The 21,095-nt window shown below is 43.5% G+C and overlaps 1 long non-coding RNA gene across 1 annotated transcript in view; it reads right to left on the bottom strand.

The window, feature by feature from the left end:
* The window catches only part of LOC116653699, a 76,522-nt gene that overhangs the window by 47,078 nt on the left and 8,349 nt on the right, over positions 1–21,095 (bottom strand). Inside the window, exon 2 of the long non-coding RNA XR_004308076.1 lies at positions 14,514–14,602. This is a non-coding gene — a long non-coding RNA (uncharacterized LOC116653699). The remainder of the gene's footprint in view (positions 1–14,513; positions 14,603–21,095) is intronic.

Raw genomic sequence — 21,095 nt, 5'->3', positions numbered from 1 at the left:
GTTGCGGGAGGCTGTGGAACAGTGTGAGTTTTTCTGATCTATAATCAGACAGTTCATAAAAATCCTAATGGAAATGAAGATTTTGCTATTTGGAGTGGTCAAATTTCCATTTTCAAACACATCACATTTTAAAACCCAGGTTGGCATTTTGGTTTGCTGAGAGTTTTAGGATAATAGCAAATTACACAGAAAATCTACCAATTCTTTGTCAAGTGAACTATGCAAAAAAGAACCATTAGTTCATAGTTCATCTGTGAGATGGGAAGACATCCTGAATAATAATTCTGTGAGACTACGAAGGGCATTTATTCGCAAATAACGCTCACATCTCGAGAATTAAGACTGCCCCTGCCGTCTGTAAAGCCACTGCACTCAGCTTTCATGAGCATACATTGGCTGAATACATTCATTTTCCCCACCAGAAGGATGGGAACCCCCCCACCCCATACAAGAGCAGCTCATGCCTCACCATATCTGGGATGGGGAAGCCCATGGGTCCCCTTTGGCCTCTTGCCCTGTCCAGGCTGCAAGCAAGATGCCACCATCCATCCTCAAAACCCACCTTCTGCACCAGCTCCCTGCCATATCCACAGGTCTGTGCTTTGCTATGGCCATAACCTTTACTCCTGTTGAAAAACAGACAAAAGCACAACTCAGGCAAGAGAATGCATCCTTTTATCCTGTGTTCTGTGCAAAAGTTAAATTCTATGGCATGGAGGAGGCTCCCAAGGCAGAGCTTTGGGCCCTGTTATTTAGGAAATGAAAACCTACCTGGAGAACACTATGAAGAAAAGGTACAAAAGGTTGGTTAACTAAATTAATCCACTTTTTCTTTCCCTTAATAACAGTGCCCTGAGGCATAACCCACACAGAAAATTGTCTGTGAATCACACTTTGAAGCAAGCATGGAAAAGGAATCCCATTGGGAATTTGCTGCATTTGTTACAGCACTGGGATATATTCATCTGTAAATAAATATAGTTTGGCTTTGGGGATCTCAAGTGATCTTAAATGTGATGTTTGTAATACGACCGAGCTAAGAGTATTTCTATTACACAGAGAATTGAAATGCTATTAATACTTTTGTGTAAGTTTGTTGTAAAACATGAGAAATCACTCTCATCTTCAATGTATGATCCTCTGACCTATTTGGGAGCCCATTAGGAATTTGTTTTTTCTTTAACAGTCTGAAGAAAGCTGCTAATTGTCAGTGGTAGGATCAGTGGAGACCTCCTCCAGCAGAGCCACTTTCCACCAGTGCCACCCCCAGCACCCAGCCCACAGCTGCAGCCCCTACTGGAGCACCGGGCACGGCAGTGCCCAGCACCCAGCAGTGCTCAATGGTGGAGACTCACGTGTTGCACAGTGACTCCGATAAGTTCCAACCACCAAAGTGTAAATCCAGTCCCCTCTCCCTCATCAAGTTGTGTAGCTCACAGTACGCCTTGAAGGCAGAAATGAGACACCATGGCTTCCCTCGCTATCAGGTTTGTGGTGCAGATGAAGTTCCAAAGATCAAGTTTGCAGACCAGATCTTTCCAGATTTCTAGCTGAAAATACAAGATCTAATTATGGGGGCATTTCCCCCTGTGGTCTGACTCACAGAGAAAAAGGTGAAAATGGAGTGGTTCCCTGACCTACTCTGGGAGCAGATATTTTATTCTACCCTATTAAACAAGCCTTCTTTCTCTGAGTTTTTTACTGGATAGCAGCCAAATCTAGGAAGACAAAAAGCATTTCCTTGGACAGTCTGACCTTTCCCTTAACTTCAATGGCATCCAACAGCCTCTGAAAGCCCTGGCCACTGCTGCACCTGAGGGCTTTACCCTAGGAGACAATAGGAACCTCCTGGGAGCCTCCAAAGAGTCCCACATGGGCAACCAATAAAAATGTTCGTAAGAAGTGCTCAGAATATTATGGCATTTAAAAGCATCATCAGTTCAGCTTGGGCAAAACAGATTTTGTAAAGACCATTTTACCTCTAAACAACTCTCAGAGATTGCCGGGCTCTTCCATGTAGTTCCATTTTCCCATCCCCTATTTACTGTGCTAGTAAAGAGGATTTGGAACCACCCACTCTGAGTCCATTTTCTTCTTTGAGTACTAGAGTGAGAACGGTGTATGGTAAGGTAGGACGCAGTAGAATAGAACAGAACAGAGTAGAGCAGGGTAGGGCAGAACACAACACAACACAAAAGTTGAAAGCGACCTTCAAAGATCACCCAGTCCAACTGCCAACGTGCTTCCTTCTGCAGTATTTCTTGCTTTCAAGATCACACGCGAAGCTATCACATGATGGTATGCTCTATGGTTTCACCTACCAGAGGAAACAGCATGAGAATCTCCTCAAGCCACATTCACAACAGTAGCAAGAGTGAAAAGTGACCACAACGTGGCCAGAGTGAAAAGTGTTGACACTTAAAGAGGACAAACAGTGTAATTTTTCAAAGAAAACTAGAAAAGTTCCATGGAAGTTGAACTGCTTTCAGGCAAAGCTTGCTGGTGTACTGCAGCCCCTTTCCTGTCAGAGCCCAGTAGGATCCAACCACACCAACGCGAGGCTTGGCCAGGAATCAGGCTCTGAATTTCCCTTCCCACCCAGCAGTTGGATCAGGTTACTTGTCACCTCATTGAAAAAAACCAAGTGTCTTCCTGTATTTTTGCCAGCAGAGCCTCCTCATTTATCCCCGTATTAAAGATTCAGCCGCTGTGCATTAAATGAACCCGTTTCACTGGCAGGTGCTTGCTGGTTTTTAGGCTTTAAACGGCACCATTACTACCATTTATAAGGATAACATCACAATTAAGAATGTATGAATAATTTAAAAATGAGCAAGTAGCTTTTAGCCTCACACCCTGCCCGCTGAAGAGGTTTTAAAATGCAGGGTCTTTATTTTATTGCAAAACACAGGCTTGCCTCGGTAGAAGGGATGAGAAGTTACTAATTTCAGGCTTTAGCTCAAACCCTTTAATCTGACAAATAAGTGCCTTCGGTGAGTACTTTGTTATCTCCTAGAGCCCCGGCAGAGCTGTTGGCAGCCTTTGTCTCAGTCTGAGAGTCTTACCTTATCCTAGGTGAGCCAAATGAGACAAAGGGGATGCCGCCAGAGAGCATCTCGACTTAATGGAGCTTTTCTTCTTAAATCCTAACTTGTACTCTCGGCAAATATTATGGAACAGCCTCGTTTCGTTGCAATAAATAATGGTATATCATTAAAATTCCATTCCGTTGTTGAGAACAGTGTGATAAACTGTTTGCGAATTGGTAATTCTATTTATTAAAAACAGGGGCATTAATTTTGACACGTTGAATTATAACGCAGACAAACAGATCTTGTGTTTTAATTAAATGCTCCCATTTGATGAGGTTTTTCATATTAAGATTTAACGCCGGGCTCTCTGGGCCGCGTGCTGAGCAATGGGCTGCAGCCCCATGGGGGTCCCGCTGCCCCTTGGGCTCTGGGCAGCCCCAGTGCTGATGGAAGGGCCCCATGTCCTGCACCCTCTCTTCCTCTTCCTCCTCTCTGCCTTACCGGCGCTGCTTCACTACATCTACTTTTCTTATTTCCTAATGTTGAAGCAGAGCTGAATATTTAAAAAATAATAACAACAACCATACTGCTTTGAGGTTTCTTGCACATTAAGCTACATTTAATATTCATTCCACATTTTTTTTCTATTAATTAAAAGTAAACCGTGTATTGTATGGTACATTATCCCTCTAACAGCCCCATGTGGAGATCATGAAGTGGAAGACTAATGGTGTAGACTTTAGCATTTAGTTTTAACCAGAATAATTTACATATCTGTGAGAAGAGTCCGAGGCGTGTGTAAATAAGCAGAACTCTGAGATATCGAGACCCTTGCTTAGTTTACTGCGGACTGGAGAGCCACGGGCTGTGTATTTATTCCATCAGTCAGCTAATTTAATGAGACTTTATACGGCGTCTATTTCTGCGGAAGACACAAAACTTATTATTAAGGAGAGGCATGTGGCAGTAAGAAAAATGTGTTTGTTTGCTTTTTTATTCTATTACCCCCAAGTAGCAAAGGTGATTCTATTCACTGTTCATTAAGGTTTACCTTTATAATTTATCAAAGGGGACCGATATCAACAGCTTTATGCTGAGATTTCAAAATTCAGGACTGATTAAAATCTAATAGAAAAGGCCACAGATTTGGGGTGGGTTTTCAAGAAAAATAGCTTCCCAACTTGAAAGTACAGATTTCATTAACGTCTTTCTCTATTAGAAGGCACTATAAACCACGTCAGTGGCATTTTCACTTCAAAATCCATGTGGGCCTTTCCGCATAAGTTTCAAGAAAGGAAAGTTGTGTTAGAAAACTGAGAGAAAACTGCACAAGGGAAACTGAGGCAATTTACACAAAGCCAAGCCGTACCTCACATGAAACCACCCCAGTCCCAGCAACCACACACCTCTGATCTGCCATGCACAGCCATGGACAGAAGGCATGATGGTGCACACCTTCACCAAACACAGCCAAGATGTACGAGTGATGAAAAGCAAGCACCAAAGCTCCTGTGTGGCAAACAGGGGACAAGGGAAAGACATCCAGCAACGTGGCAGCAAAGCTGGCCAGAGGAACCCAGCACTGAACACTGTGACCCAACTAAATGGAGAGCAGCATCCCCTGCATGGGATCAGGTCACCATGTGCTCCCAATGGGAATGTGTTGGAGAAGAAGGAATAAAAGGAATAGACATTTTGAATTCCATTTATGTCAGTTTTGATTGGATTAACCGTATTTTGGGGTGGGAACAGCAAAAACAAAAACAGGGAAACACCAAATTCATGAAGTTGATGACACAAGAACTACTACTGAAATATGTATATATTACATGGGTATTTCAGAGCTAAGCATTCCAGCTTCTTATTTTGAACCTTTCCTTTCCATTTTGCTTACTAATTCAGACCTTAAAATCTGACTAAAACGAAACAAGAAGAGTTTCCATTCAAATGATGCATGCCTGCCTTTGACACACATAAGGCTCTCAGACTTTGGCTTTGCACATCAGTGAGTTCCACAAGCCAGTTACACTAAAAGCACCTTTTCCCCAAAGATTTGAGCAAAACTTTAGTGTATCCTTATCCTCATCTTGCTCCTGCACAAAAAGGAAAGGGAACGGAGCTTCCTGGTCCACCTCTGCTACATGATTAGTCCCATGAATCTCATTAGAACAATAAAAATATGGCCTTACGGCTTCCTTTATGCTTCCTAAGTGTGAAATAATTAAGAATTGCAGAATCCTGTCTGTGAGTCAACTGGAAACCCAACTCCTGCGGGAGGAGCCCACAGCCCCAGTGCAAGCACTGGGCAACCCTAAGCCCCTGTGCCTCCTCTGCTCCCACCTCTAGACACAAGGGATGCATTCTGCTATGCACCACAATGACATGTTTCAAAATGATCGAAGCAGATGTTAAAATATACACACATGGGCAGAGAAAAATATGAGCACTGGGATGCTTCTTCAGCACCGTTCTGGCTTCACTTGCTCGATCTGCAGTGTTAAATGCTATATTACGTTCCCTGCAAACTAAGAGTGTGCGATGTCCAAATAAGATGGACAAAGAGAAACCAAGCCACGCCAGACAAGATACCCCTTTTTCACAAGGGTAAGGATACTCAAATAACGTTAAGTATCTAATTTGAGTAACAATTGTGGTGTTTTCTGGTATTTTGCCTTTTGAAGATACCAGAAGGCAGGAATACCAGCCCATGGATACAGTGGATTCATAAAAGCTCCGTGACCATGCTTTTCCAGTTTCAGATTCTTAAGCAATTAGTTTGCAGATGTCACTAAATAAATGGCATTCATTCCTTAAGCAGGAACCATACCTGTTAACCATCTCAGCGTATTCTAGCTTTAAAGCTGAGCTTGATGTGCACAGCATGCTCAAAAACTGTACTCACAGTTCAAATGAGCTGGATTACAGACCATGACCACTGAGACCCTCACATGACAAAGCCTTTGTGTAATTAATATGCAGGGTAAAATGCTCCCTGGACGGCTGCTAAAGCGATTTAAATCATGCACATAAAAAATGTAATCACAAATTTCGCATGGTGGACATTGTAGTCACACTGTGCTTGATTGCATAGAAGGTTCCAAGTGTGTTTTAAATGTCCTTTAAGATTGAGATTAGGACTTGTACTTACAAGATGCATATTAATCTAAAACTCAACATTTTTCAGTGTGGGATCACAGTGGGAGAACATTATGGGCAATAGAGGTTCATTCTAATCCCAGTAGGTAATTACACTTTGAAATAATATTCTTTAATTAAATCTTGTTTGCAGTTGATTGATTTAAACACTAAATCTAAAAACCTAAATTTCAGTTTTTATCAATTTTTGATGCTTATTGCACAGAACTTGGGCTTTAATTGATGTTTCTGAAGTTTCTAAAGCTCTTGTCCACCGTATCCTAGCTGAATTTATTGTAATTACCAGCATCATTCTTTTGCAGTGTAGACAACTTTCACTAGAACCCTGACAATTTTAAGTACTTTTCAAGCATAAAATGCACGATGCAGATTTGCTATGAAAGAAGGCTGGTATTTTACCGTGGTTCTTTCATAAAGCATCCTGTCCACACACTGTAAACTTTTTTCAAAGCACTGGAGAAGGGACCCTGCCTTCCACACATCTATTGCTGATGCTGATGACACGGAGTGCCACCACAGACAGCAGCACCTGATGTTGCAGAAGCAATGCCTACAGCCCTTGAGCACCAGACCCAAGGAAGGCTCACCCCTGAGAGACCCCATTACTGCAGCAGTAGGGCCCATACATGGAGCTGCCAAGTCCATAAGAGAAGCAAAGGAACACAGCCCTGCACTCCCTGCTGGGGTAGCAGCCAGTGCCCAGTGCCCACCATGGGAAATTACACGCATACAACCACAAGCACACCTCGGCAGGGCTGACCTTTCCAGCGTGTGAAATCCCACACCCAGAACTTCAGCAATGAGTTTGTTGGTTGGAAATCAGCTTTGAAAATGCAGAGTTTCACACCGGGCTTCCTTTCGGGCCCACCCAGGCTAGGAGCAATGGGCCTGAATTCAGATCTCACTCAGCTACATAACGATATCATGTATGTGTCTTAGAGTAAATTAAATTCATGATACTATATATTTAATAACAGAAAATTCACACCTTACCACAGCTGCATTTGTCATATCCGAGAACACGCAAACTACTCCATGGAATGTTTTATTAAGATGACTTCGCTCTTATGAGAAATGATTAAGTCACTCTAAGAGCAAAGTAAGACCACAAGACCTCATTCATCGTAACACTAATATTAATCACACAAATAATATAAGTGTCTTACAGTAATCCGCATTCCCTTAAAATATACATTATACATCCTGAGGGCAAACAGTAACACAACTGACTTGGAATAAATCCCTCAAGCCATCGTGGCCAGAAGAAAACCATTTCTATTCTGACAGATTCATGTATATTTTGTTATGCGTAACAAATGAAAATATTTACAACACTATCGGAGCTCAAGAAAAATTAAGTCTCACTAATCAATACATTTCAAGCATGAATTGAAATCCTTTCCAAATCTGACAACGTCTTCAACAATTAGCATAAAACAATCAGGAGCCCTTCCATCTGTTTAGCTGTGGTCAGTTATTATCATCGTATTTAATCTTAAATTCCTTAAATTAATTACACACCCCCTGCTCACATAAAGGTGAGGGGAAAAAAAAGAGCCTTTGGGTGCTCCATGAATGTGTTGGCAATGAAACTGTTAAAAAACATGTTCATCTTCTCTAAATGACATCCTCTGCTAACGCACTACAAGAACATGGGAAAATGAAAACAAAGAGCCCATGATTGCACCAACGGCAGCAGCCTGTACAAGTGCGGAACGGTGCCTGTACCAAGGAGGCTGGAGGTCTCCTGTATTAAATACAGTAAGCAGCTTTTACCCAACCCTTCACTTTCTGTGCACAAATTAGGTTCCTGCAGGTGGGTTACATGAATCTCCATCAGAACCCATTCCTCATGCCCCATTCTTCGCCCCATAGAGCCTCCTCCCACCCCACTGCCACCAGCCCCGCACACAGCCACCCGTCCCCCAGCACACACTGCTGGTGCACATTTTCCTCCCACATGGTGCCCCATGCCCTGCAATCACAGCACATTGATCCTGGAGCTCCCCATGCTCTGTTCAGCGCCTCTCTCAAACATTGGCACCATGACAGTGTTATTCCTACGCTATCAAATAGAGAAAACATTCTAACATGACTAAAAACTGACTGTCCATCCTCAACCTATGTGTTCCCATCTCCTGGGGACTTTCAAGGTCAGCCTGGACCAGGTGCTGGGCAACCTGACCTAGCTGTGGTGTCCCTGTCCATCACAGGGGAGCTGGACTAGGTGACCTTTACAGGTCCCTTCTAATGCTAAGGATTCTACGATCCTGTGATTCTTCCTCTTATTATCTGCAAGAAATTCGGTGAGATGCCAATCATGCAAATGCTACCACAAAAATATTATTTCCCACTTCCTTTTCAGAGCCACATCCTATTTACCTCCATTCACCCTTTCTGACACATTCATCAGACAAAAAGGTGCAAACAGATGAGCTCATTATTGACCTGAGTCTGTGGAAACTCAGCATGAGATCAACTGCTCCAACAGAGATGTACAAAACCCTTCCCACCCAGTTCCCCCCTGCAGCTCCAGTATGACCTCAAATGCTTCAGGACCCAGCGCATATAGTCCATATTGGGCTTCTACCATTTCTGGACCTCCAGAGAGTGCATTCTTATTGCTTCCCATCCCAGGAGCTAAACCTTGAACAGGTAACACCGATGCAAAACAGAGGCGTTCTGCATACTGGAGCTGGTTAGGAATGTGGTTGGTGGGCACGGTGGGCATAGGTTGGGGCTGGATTGGCGATCTTAAAAGTCTTTTCCAACCTTAATGATTCTGCTGTGCTGTGATACTGCCCAAGAGCATTTAGAGAACATTACTCCTGCAAGGCTCCGAGACAGCTGAAATTGTTTCTCATGAAATTTTAAGAATCTTTTCATTGATATCCAATATGCAAATCTATACAGAGATATCTGCTCTCCAAGAATGCCTCCCCACGCAGCAGATACGTTGCAGACGTTGCTTTGTCTATGGAAAATGCAAAAATCCCAGACTGAGCAGCCACACTCCGAGTTCTACCTGTACTTCAGCCAAATGCTAATTACAACTAATTACTATAGCTTGGGATGCATTAATTAACGTAAATGAATGCATTAGTTGGTTTTAAAATGAAGTTTGTTTAAACTTAGTGTAAATCATATTCTACCCCAGCACGTTGCTCTGAAGCATGCAGCAGCGCTTGGGTTCCTTCCCTGCAGGGGATGCAGGGCCAGAATCATCCCTACTTCTCCCTTTGAATGCAGACCAGGGATCATCTCATCTCACAGCCTGCTCCTCTCCCTTGTGTTAACCAGCGGAACAAGTGCAGGAAAGGGGTCGTGGAAGGATTTGTGTCATCCTGTCTGTAAACATCATGAGTGGCAGCAAGCAGGGATGGCTTTGCGTAAGGAACTGCTCTGTAAGCATATAAGGGACACAAAGGGTCAGCAGATGTTAGAAGAGAACAGCCATAAAGAACTTTGGGCCTGTAAGCATCTCGTGGCTACGCTCCTTTAAAAACAATGATTAAATAGGTCTAACTTGTAACTGCTCTGAGCCCTCTGTTCAGAATGATTAAACACAGCAGCAGAGGACAACCTGGGCAGAACTCTTTAAATAACACACAGGATTTGTAATTTCAAAAGTGCCCCAGTGCTTCCCCTGAAATTGGCTATGAATGCTGACCTGGAGGAGCAGAGCCGCCAGGCAGCCTGTCCATGCCAGTGGTGTGAAGGTGTCATTTGTACCAAGGTCATCAGCATTGGTGCAAAGGAACAGCGAGGAGCAGTAAGGGAGAGGCACTGGGGGTGGCCTAGCAAGGGAGAGAATTAAAATTACAAAAAGGAAGGGGAAAAAATAAAATGCTGCCACTTCCTGTGATCAGAGCAGATTGGGCACATCAGGAGAGGGGCAGTGAGAAACGAGGAAGCAAACCAGAAGTCACCTTACAGGCACCAAAGCTGCTTTTCATGGTGGCAGGCAAAGGACTCTCCCTTGCAGGAGCTCAGGACCTTCAGAGCTGCAGGGAGCCCTGCTCACACTGCCAGCATCTGTGCACCCAGCAGGGCAGCTTGCCTTGCCTGTTGCTGTCTCCCCAAGGCACATGACCATCAATAGTGGTTCTCCTCTAAAATGCCTTTCTTTTGTTTTGTGTCCTTCGCACTGATGCTTCTCCATCCTCTTCTCTCCCAGTGGCTCATCAGACCCACAGGTAAGGATGCTACAGCAGATGAAGGAATGCACTACTGGAAATCCCGATTCCCCTCCCTGGGCTTGTTGCTTTGGGTGATTCATAGAATCATTCAGGTTGGAAAAGACGCTCAAGCCCAACCCACCCCTCCACGCCCACTGCCCACATCCCTCTGTGCCACACCTGGGACACCTCCACAGATGGTGACCCCCCACTCCCTGGGCAGCTCTGCCACTGCCTGACTGCTCTTTGGGTAAGGAATGGCTCCTAATACCCACCCTGACCTTCCTCCATCACAACCTGAGGCCATCCCCTCTCATCCTATTGCTGTTACCTGGGAGCAGAGGCTGACCCCCACCTCACCACAACCTCCTGTCAGGAGCTGCAGGGAGCAGTGAGGTCTCCCCTGAGCATCCTCTTCTCCAGACTGAGCCATCCCAGCTCCCTCAGCCGCTCCTCACCCATTCCTCCAGCTCTCTCCCCACACCTCCATCTGTAAACCAGGACTGGTGGTGCCTGCCCACAGCTGAGCAAAGCTGCAAAGCTGGGCAGTGCCATGCATAAAGACCCCCAGCACCCCCCAAGTATGGGTTACCCTGCAGCCTTCTCACTGTGCTGGGCATGAGCCCAGGGCAAGGGGCTGATCTGGGTGTCCAAGTCATCGGGCTCCAAAGCCCCAGGCCTCCACAGGAAAACTGACTGCTAGGTTTTCAATTAGGCAGTGTTTTAGGGATACAAAATTGCAATATTCCTTTTCTACACCTTCCCGGCACTTATAGAGCAACCCATTATTAAGCTATTAATCACCTCTTTCAATTAATTGTTCTAAAATGACCCAGGCTTTAGTAGTTGTGTTGCAATTGAAAAGCTCACTTATTTTTGGAAAGGTAAAGTTGCAGACGGTGGTAATTTGAGACAGCCGAGCTATTAGCCACTGTTTAGAATCTCAATTACTCTTAAGAAGGATAATTACAAATAAAGCAAACTTGTGATCTCACATCAGTAAGAACAGTCCTTTCCCCCTTTATGGAATATACAAGCAGTTTTTCATCCACCGGATTTAATTTCCACATGAAAAATTGACCTTAACAGTATGAAGTATGGCTACAAGTAAAAACTGTGTTTTCATTGAGGAGAATAAATGCATTTCCTGAACGCCGGCTGTTAAAGCTAATTGATTTATTGGCTCTCTATATAGTGTACTATTGTCTTTGCACTCATGGGACAAGGAAGCTCTTGAGAACAGAACGAAATTCTGCCACTGCAGCGTGACAGCTGAAGGGGGCTCTTTTTTTTTTAATATAACGTGCAAGTTTCCAGAGCTAACAGAAATCCTCCCAGTGCTGATGGACTCATAATGGATGTGGTCTTCCAACACTGTAACAACACTGGGAAGCAGCAGCACTGGCAGCGCGTTGCTTCCTTTTAATCAGAGGGCTTCCATTGTAAAGTATTTACATTCAAGCAAATGCAAAGCTCTTGTCAAAAGAAGAGAAATAGGAAACTCCCTTCATCATCTGTTTGGAGTTTTTACTTTACAGACAGCAGTCAAATATTCAGTAGGAACTCATATTTCTCCCCGCTGATGAAAACAGCTTTAAAATTCATGGGATAGCCAAATATTTGTTATTATCTCTTGCTTTTAGGTTTTATGTAAATGAGTGCCCATAAGATGAAAGCAAGCGCTTGGTAGCAGGTGGGAGCCAACTCACATAATCATACCAATAAAAAAGCCCTGAGGAAAAACAAAATAAAATGAAAAATCAATACAAGATGTTGTTCTCCAGATATGCCATTACAAGGCAGCATTCCAGAGCCACACCACTGTGCTCATCAGAGGGCGTTCAGGGTAAGCCAGGGGACCAATCCTCCCCCCTTGTGTGTGTATGTAGAAATTCTCATGCCACAGGATACCCTCATGGGGACAAAAGGGAGCTTCCATTTCCACCCAGACAGGAGTGATTTCCACCCCTAGACCTTGTGGGCCACCTCTTGCTCATGGCTCGCAGCCTGTGCAGTGACATCTCTGTGGCAGTGAATACACGGATGGTCAGTGCTGATCCATGGAGGCATTCAAGGCCAGACTGGATGCGGCCTCAGGCAGCGTGATTTTGTGCCTGGTGGCTGACAACAGCAGGGGTTGGAAATGGACAGTCCTGAAGGTCCCTTCCAAGCCAATCATTCTGTGGCTCTACAATTTCTAAGGTCCCTTTCAAACTGCAGTGGGCTGTGCAGTGCTGGAGGCAGAGCTCATGGAGTGCCCTCCCACCCATCCCCATGGGTGCAATGCCTGATCCACACCACATCCCCCAGACGCAATGACAAATTACCCTTGGGTGCTGCAGGGAGATGCAAGGGAATTAAGAAATGAATAATTAAACTCAGAGAAATAGGAGATGCTGAGGGAAGCTGGAATGATGAGAGGCTGGCAGCCATGTCCTGAGTTAGCCTGGCCAGGCTGTGCTCAGTGTCAGCCCTAGCTGCTGTGTACAAGGGAAGTCACCCCACGCGTGGGCACCTGTGCTGCTTTGCAAACACTAAACACATCTTCAACCAGCAAATCACCACATCCCTTCCCTCTCTTCAAGCCTCCTGCCCTCTCAGGACAGCAAACTGGTCACTGTCTGAAGGGTGGCAATACCTACACGAGCCTTTGCTATAGCAACACAGCACATCCACACGCACAGCTTCCTCTCGTAACCATTAGCGCTTCACCTATTCATTCCTTAAAGCATCAACATCTCATCAAAATCAAGTGTTAAAATCCCGGCTCTTATCACTGTTAGTACTCATAATCCTTTTTCCAGAGGAGGTGTTTCCAAATCACGTTAAATCTTTCATCTTCCTTCCGATTAATTTCAAGCTCCTTACTGAATCCAACAGGATATGTTTTAAACCCCCCTGTTGCAGCCTTTCAGGCTTTTAGCCAATCCTGCTAACCCAGAGCATCCAGCCAAATTCTGGGAGCACTTTGTTTTCGGCCGCATCGGGAGCTCGGGGTTTCAGGAGAATGTGATCACAACAACTCCTCTATGGTCTCAACACAGTGGATAATTTAAATTACGAAGACTGCTGAAGCCTGATTAGTTTGTTCTACGGCCCATCAGCAGCCCTGTGGCCTTGAACGCAGCCGAGTCCACTCACCAATTTCTGTAAGTTTAACAAAAGAGTGAATCTAGCATAATTTTACCAGCCTTGTCTGACCTGGGGAAAGCACGGTGCTCGAAATACAGATACAGGTCCACATCAGACCCACCCCGTATCGCCAGAAAAGTTTATCCTAGGATGAGGAATCATCTGGGGATGCTACTGAGCCACCAAAATGGCACATCCTAAACTTGCCTTCGATATACAAGTAACAGGGAACAGCACCGACCCCCACTTAATTCTTCTCTAAAAGAATCAGAAAGCAAGGAAAAGGTGAAGAGGAAGAGCAGTTAACCTCTGGCGACCAAAGGTGCACTTGATCTGTTATTTTGTATTCTATACTCTTCAAAGAGCAATATAAACAGAATTATTTATGCCCGGCAAAATGTTGCTTAATTACTTATGCACCACTGTTTGCTTGTATTTTAAGCTCTCTCTACCACCCACAGGCAGACGTTAAACAGCTGCTAAAAGCTAGCTTTAGTCTTGCCTGTTTGAAATTAGCATACTTGAGCTTTGAAAAAACTTTGTTGCCAATTTACATATGCATAGAGACTGATATTTAGACTCACCATATGATATGTCCCTCAAGAGCTTTTCTTATTGCCTCCATCCTCAGGTCTCAACCTAGAGACTGTAAATCTAGCAGGTGATTAATTCTATACCCTTGAGAAACTAGCAATTAGCACTTGCAACCAGTAAAAAATTGTCATTTCAAAACCCTGTTTACTATGCCCATGTATTTTCTATGAACTCACGGTTAGCTCGAAATAGATGGGTACGGCAATAGATTTGCAGCCTATTCCGTCTCTTTATGGAAAAATATAATATAGCTCCCAGCTAATCAACCTATTAAACACACCGAGAGGGATTAAATAATTGGCATTCCTTTTTTCATATATAAAATGGGAAGATGTAGCAAGCATGGAAATACTCTACATGATGTTTTATGTTAGCAGACCTTAATCAGCTCATTTCAACACGATGACTTTGTAGGGTTTACCTGTTTTGTGTCAATTCTTATCTCTGATAGCTGAAATTACCGCACTTCCAGATGTTCTTATGCATTATTGAGGTCTTCCGCAGTAGATGCTGGAAAAGGTAAGATAAGGTTTTATTTCTTTGTAGTAGTCACAACGCTGAGATCAAAGGCAGCAAAGTGCAGTGCTTACTATTGAAAACTATGATGAACTTCACATTTATTTTCGAGTAGAAAATCTATCACAAAACTGCTCATCAGTCCTTAACTGTTTCAAGTGTAATCCACTGCACCGCTGCAGAAGGATTTGAAGATCTGGGGGTGCTTTCTCTAAAAGGGGATGCTTTAATACTCACTGAACGTGCACCCATCGGCAGCGTGCACAACAAACCACGGCACACAAAAAGCCCATACTGAAAGTCTGCCTTGCAGGGAAAGGAGCGGACGCGTGGACCTGGGGGAGCAGGGTCCCTGTTATAGGATAATCCCACTTGAGTGTTTCCTCTGAGCTGCACAAATCTTCACTAAATGGCACCTTCATGGTGGGGGGGTGGGCGGTGGGAGGGGGGAAATGCTGCTGCTCCTCTCCAGCCTGAGAGGGGCTCTGAGGGATTTTGGAAATACACCGAGCCAAACTTTGGTGTAAAATGACCACAGCCACATTTCCTGCATCTTCTTTGTCAAAAGCAGGGAATCGGTGGTGAATGTAAAAACGGTCACTGAAGGGAAGATGACTTCTTGCTCCCCCACCCCCAGTATGTGGGGGGCTGCCGCAGAACCAGCCGGACCTTCTTCCCACTAATTACATCATCAGATGATCCTACTGTTAAAATCAGTCGCGGGGTACCTGTACACAACTACAGCCCTGCTTCTAATTACTATTTTAGTCTCTTTTTCCTTCTGACATGTTGGTGATAGATCATTATTTTTTCAGCAATTTGTTCGCATTTATATGCAATATAATTGGATCTGATTAATTATTATGATTAATGACTGCAGAATTTCCTTGCGAAGCTATTAATACTGGTAGTATCAAATGAAAGACATGGACAAATTAAAGCCAATGGAGTCCTGTTGCTTGTACTTACAATGCCGGGGCTGAAGTAACCCTTTGCTGCTCTCAGCTCTGCAATAAATGTGAGGGTTTAATGGGTATTTCCCTGCAGACCTGCGCGTATTCAGTGGGGATGAAAACACAACTACGAGGTCAGAGAGAGATTTTATTTTTAGGTGAATTAATGCACTCAACATTATATATTTTTGGATGTATTTTAAATGAGTTCAACAGCATTATTCTAGAGCTGTACTGATTTAAAGTCAGGGAACTCCGGCCAAAAGAAAAGGCTGGGAAATATTTCTAAACAATCCCAGATACCCTTATCCTTTCTTCAGGTCCGGAGTGCAAGAAAACTTGACAATAAAAGCCGTTAATTTCCATTAAATGTCAAATTACAACATTTCTGAAGGACGTATTTTTGTGGTGTGTGTTGTATTTTAAATTACACTCTGGCTTAGAAATGGGATATTACATGTAAAAAAGCAAACAACGACTGAGTAGCTTAGGGGATCGACTTTCCTGCTACCTCTGGGACCTGACTTTAAATCTGTCTTTGAGCAAACTGAGGAAAAATCATTTCAGCCTAATGGCAGCAGCATATAAAAAATCAGATAGCGGGACTTCCACGCAGGTGGCAAAAAGCTTTAGAAAAAAGGGGGGTGCAGAATCAGATGAGCGATGGCGATTTTGCCTGGATTACCGTAAAGCTCAAAACTCAAAGACTTTGAATGTGATTTTAATCTGTAATATGTGACAGCGGTCCTCGTCAAACCGAGGTAAAAATGAGGGCATTGATGTTTTGGGTGCAAAGCTACTGAGAAAATGCAAAAGGGTCTCTGCCAGCCCGACATCAGAGATGCAGAATGATGCCTTCCAACAGCAGGAATCAAACAAACACCAAGCTGGGACTTCTAAAGCACCTCAGCATGGAGATTTGGAGGACACCGCAAAGATGGCTGACCCCGAGTTCTAAGAATTGCCCTGTTGCTAAAAAATGGCCAAAAGGTGACAGCCACTTTGGAATGAGAACCAGCAGGACACTGAGTATTTTTAAATCATCTAATTTATACAATTTTGATTTTAAAATGTCTTCTTAAAAACCCAAACGCAAAGGGACCCAGCCAAAACACACGTAACATTTGTAGCCAGGTGCATGGAAACCCTCACCTGCCAAACTCATCCCAGTAATGACAAGAAGCTCCAAATTACTACCATGTAAGCTGGAAGTCACGTTATACAATTACCCTTTACAAACTCTGTGCTTTCGGACACGAGAGCGTCCTGGTTTTGCCATTTTGTAGCTTACACTCATAAGCTGCTCCTGCCGTAATTCCATGGGCAGGCATGTCATAAACCACAGAGTCACCAAGGATGGAAAAGACCCACAGGATCACCCAGTCCAACCACCATCACCAACAGTTCTCACTAAACCAAGTCCCTCAGCATGACATCCAAACATTCCTTGAACACCCCCAGGGTCGGTGAATCCACCACCGCCCTGGGCAGGGGAATAGCAAGAGCGGTAAACATGCTGTTGGAATCACATTTCTCATGCAATATCTATGGCAGGTCATACACCAACTGCACGTCACTGCAAATAAGAAGCAGGAATAAAAAACGAGCTTTCCTTGCATGTTAAGCTGGGCCCTTTTGTCCCAGAAGAAAGGTAGGAGATAATACAGAACAATCACATGTAACAGCTAAGAAGTTAAAAAAAAATAGTAATGAGGAGTTCAGTAGTATCGTTAAATGAAACACCACTGGAATTCCACCAGGAGAATCATGACCATGGATGCACACAGCAGCATGAAACAACTGGGGACTCACTCAGAAACTGTGAGTGCTTCACCTGCCCAGGAAAACAAAAAGCTGTTAAACCTCTTATAATCCATGACTGCTAATCAAAAGGCTTTGCTTACACCAGAAGCAGAACCACTTGCTTACATTTCAGATCTATTCTTATATGTCTTTATCTGACTTTGTCCTAGGGAAACTTGCAGTCTGTCCAATTAAAAGTACACGGGAACCTTCATTTCATCAGTTGCCTTCGTATTTTCAGGCTCCCCTCTGCACCCAGGTAGGCAGCATTAGCCCATATTGTATGCAGAAGAGATTATCTGAAGAAGCACACATCTCTAATCTGAAGATGAAAAACAATGTCCCGAGAGCCTTTAAAATGGTTTCATAGAAAATGAGGGCGAGATTATTTTGTTCTCCTGTTTTCATTTTTCTTGGGGGGCTTTAATCATTTTTTTAATAAAGACAGTTGAGATAACTGAAATATCAGCTCAGAAGCCACTGAGGAAACAACATTTAGACCACAGTAATAGAACAGGCAAATGTGAGCATCATAATCTTCTAGCATCTTTTGCACTGTATTAACAAAACACAGCATCATCAATCTCCCAGTGTTGTTTTTCACCTGACTACCACCTTTTGCCTTGCACACCCCAAGGAGCGTAATTACAGTCACAAAGCATATGTATGGGAGTTTGAAAAGGAGAGAATAAAAATGATTTTCGCACTTTGGCAAGCAGGCAGAGCCCCGCGCTTCTCTTCTTGCAATGTTTTCAAAGCTTTAAGCACTTTTTGTTTAACATAAAATTTAGTACAGCGCTGGAGTTCAACAGCGTGAAGAGTCTCCATGTAACAGAGGTGTCCTGAATGAGCCTCTGTATTCCAGCACAACTGCAGAACGAATAAATAGCAACTTTAGACAGAAGACTTACTATTTACATGCATTTCCTTGCTAAAAACTGCCCTTGAAAGCAAAATATGCCTAGAAGAAGGACATTTTATATATATATATATATATATATATATATATTTACATCACATATATATATATATATATATATAAATCCACTGTTCGAAACACCCATCTAACAAAATTTTAGGTGAAACACAGATTTGTATCTTCACTTTTTCTTTCAGCTGTGAAAGACAAGAGGTTGAGTGCACAGCAAGAAGTAGAAATTCAACAGAAAAATAAATACTCCACAATGCTGAAGAAACCTGAACTCCACAGCCATTATTTCCAGACACCCAGCACAAGAGTCCTTAGACCTTAAGCTTACCCTAATTTAAGATAAGGGAAGCCAACTGAATGTCGTTAATTATTATCTCCTGAAAAGCAGTGCCACATTCATGTGCCACAGAGGTATATTAGAGTTCAAAGAGAGCCTCTTGTTTATTTCCACCTTCTTTAGACATACTACTGTCCTTGTGTTTTCTTCTACTACGCAACCTGTGCAATATGCAAGAGCTGCCTGAAGACACGCTCCACTTTAGGCTGTGCATGAAGAGGTATTAACCAATTTGGAACAGCTGAGAGTATTTCTGCATCTCTGAGACACGTCTTCTCGCCTTTACCTTGGGTGAAACAGTGAGACCTAAAAATCAAGCACTTGATGAGTTCCCATGATCAGTTATTTAATTTAAGATACACATTGTGGCATCAGAAAATCTTACAAATGAAGCATTTATAAATTGGTCACATCCAGTAGCTACTAATTCTGATCTGTAACCTGTCCTCAGTTACACAAAGAAAACACTTAGTGAAATTCAAGTACATGCTTAAGGCCAGTTAATGGCTATTTTTCCCTCATTAAGACAACAAACATCACTGACAAGGAAGGTAGCTTGTAATTCTTCTCTCCCACTCATAAAACCAAAAGAAGATAGAAATAACTTCAACCTCTCTCTACTTCTTGTAATAACATGAAAGCAACAGGAAACTGACTATCAAAGTAGAAAAAGGAGGGTGATTTTATCTATGCATACACCATTGGCAAGACCATTAATGGGACAATCTATTATAGGACAACTCTTCTAAAGTTCAGCTTTCACAAACAGTGTTTAAAGATTTTAAAGCTTCCTGAGAAGTGCTACAGGACTGACTGGAGTCTGCAGAACCCACAGCAGGCAGAGAGCATCAAGAAGGTCCACCTATGTAGTGTACTCAGAAGATGCCATTCCATCACCTCTGAGGTCCCATCCAACCCATGTCATTCTATGACTCTGTGACTTGAGCATGACCTAAATTACTCGTGTGGGTAACAAATTGCTGATGCCAAGGCCTTCCCTCATTTCCTACATAAAGACCCAGAAGATCCAGCAGCAGACAGATGCCTTAGGGCGTGTTTTGACTAGCTGTGCCTGTACCTTTCCCAGTAGGGCAACAGGAGGGCTTTCCTGTGTGTGTGTGTAGGGGGGGAAAGCAGCAGAATTCACACCTCTTGCTAAAACTACAGCTGAATTTGCATCCCTCAGCCTCAAATTATTCAAAAACAGTGAACATATACACGTTTATATGTAACATACCTATAGGTATCTTTTATGGTATTACGAAACCAGATGATATAAAATACATAAAATTAAACAGCTAAGTTAAATAAGATGGTAGAAGGCGTCACAGTGTTTATCCCCATGGATGGGGATAAACAGAGGTTTCATGTAGGTATGGGGCCAGGAGTGCAATGGGGCATGGGATCCTGCAGTGAGCACTGCTTCCCATCCCACCCCACTGCCTCAGCTCCGTGCAGCCACCATGGATTGTTTTACAAAGAAACAAATTGAAAGCAGCTCTGAGGGTTACCGAGTGAAGTTCAAGCACGTTGCTTTCAAATTTCCTCGTAAATAAAAATACACGGGAAAGAGAAGAGCTGGCAGTAGCTCGGTGCATCCCTCAAGCATGGTTCAGAGCCCTCAGCGCACTGCTCTGCTTTTATAAATTAGATATCTTGTCATCTTATCGCGGAGACCAGGAAAATTGTGGCAAACTTTATCTGCTAAGTGAACCCTAATAACCTCGACTTTAACTTCAAGAAAATTACACGAGGAAGCATTTCCCAGCCTTGCAAGTTGCAAGAGACACAGTTCTTCCTTTTTTCCCAACTCCCTGGGCGTTATTAACCCTCCTGCAGAGCCCCACAGACCCCCAGCAGCCGGTGCTGCCCACGGGCTCCAAGCAGCAGCCAGCCTTGGCAGTGTATCTGCTGTAAGAGCTTATGGCACACAGGCTGACTAAAGCTCACAACAGGTGATGGAAAGAATTTAAAGAAAATCACAGTCTTTGGAATCAGAACCGTTGCACTGTTAGGGTGGTTTCTCATGGAAAATGGTCTATTTTCCAATCAGATGGATGGGGCTGTTAATTACAGTGCCATGCTCGATGCCTTCATCTCTCTGAAAGCAGTCAGTACTGACTCACTGCAGCCACAGCAGCCAGGTGCAATGCTGGTGCTCTCCATGCAGACAGCTCAGAGGTGAGCTGGGCAGTTGCTGGTGCTCAACAGTTCCAGCCTTCCTGGCTTTTAAATGAGAGCCTTGGAGTGTTACATGGATAGTATGCAAGTATGGAAAACTGCAACTATGTTCTGGAGCACAGCTTTGCAAGAAAAACTTGTAGCAACCTATAGTAGCTTGGAAAGGTACAATTAAGCAATAAAATGCGCCATCGAAACAAAACTGTGCAAAGATTTTTCTGTTAACAGTCAGCAAATTTTGGGGTGTCATCCTGTAACAGTTTTTAACAACTGACTTGGCAA

The sequence above is a fragment of the Coturnix japonica genome, chromosome 7 (genome assembly GCF_001577835.2).
Source record: "Coturnix japonica isolate 7356 chromosome 7, Coturnix japonica 2.1, whole genome shotgun sequence".
Taxonomy (NCBI): Eukaryota; Metazoa; Chordata; class Aves; order Galliformes; family Phasianidae; genus Coturnix; species Coturnix japonica.
The sequence above is the reverse complement of the archived record's forward strand: the minus strand, read 5'-3'. Positions and strand labels throughout refer to the sequence as shown.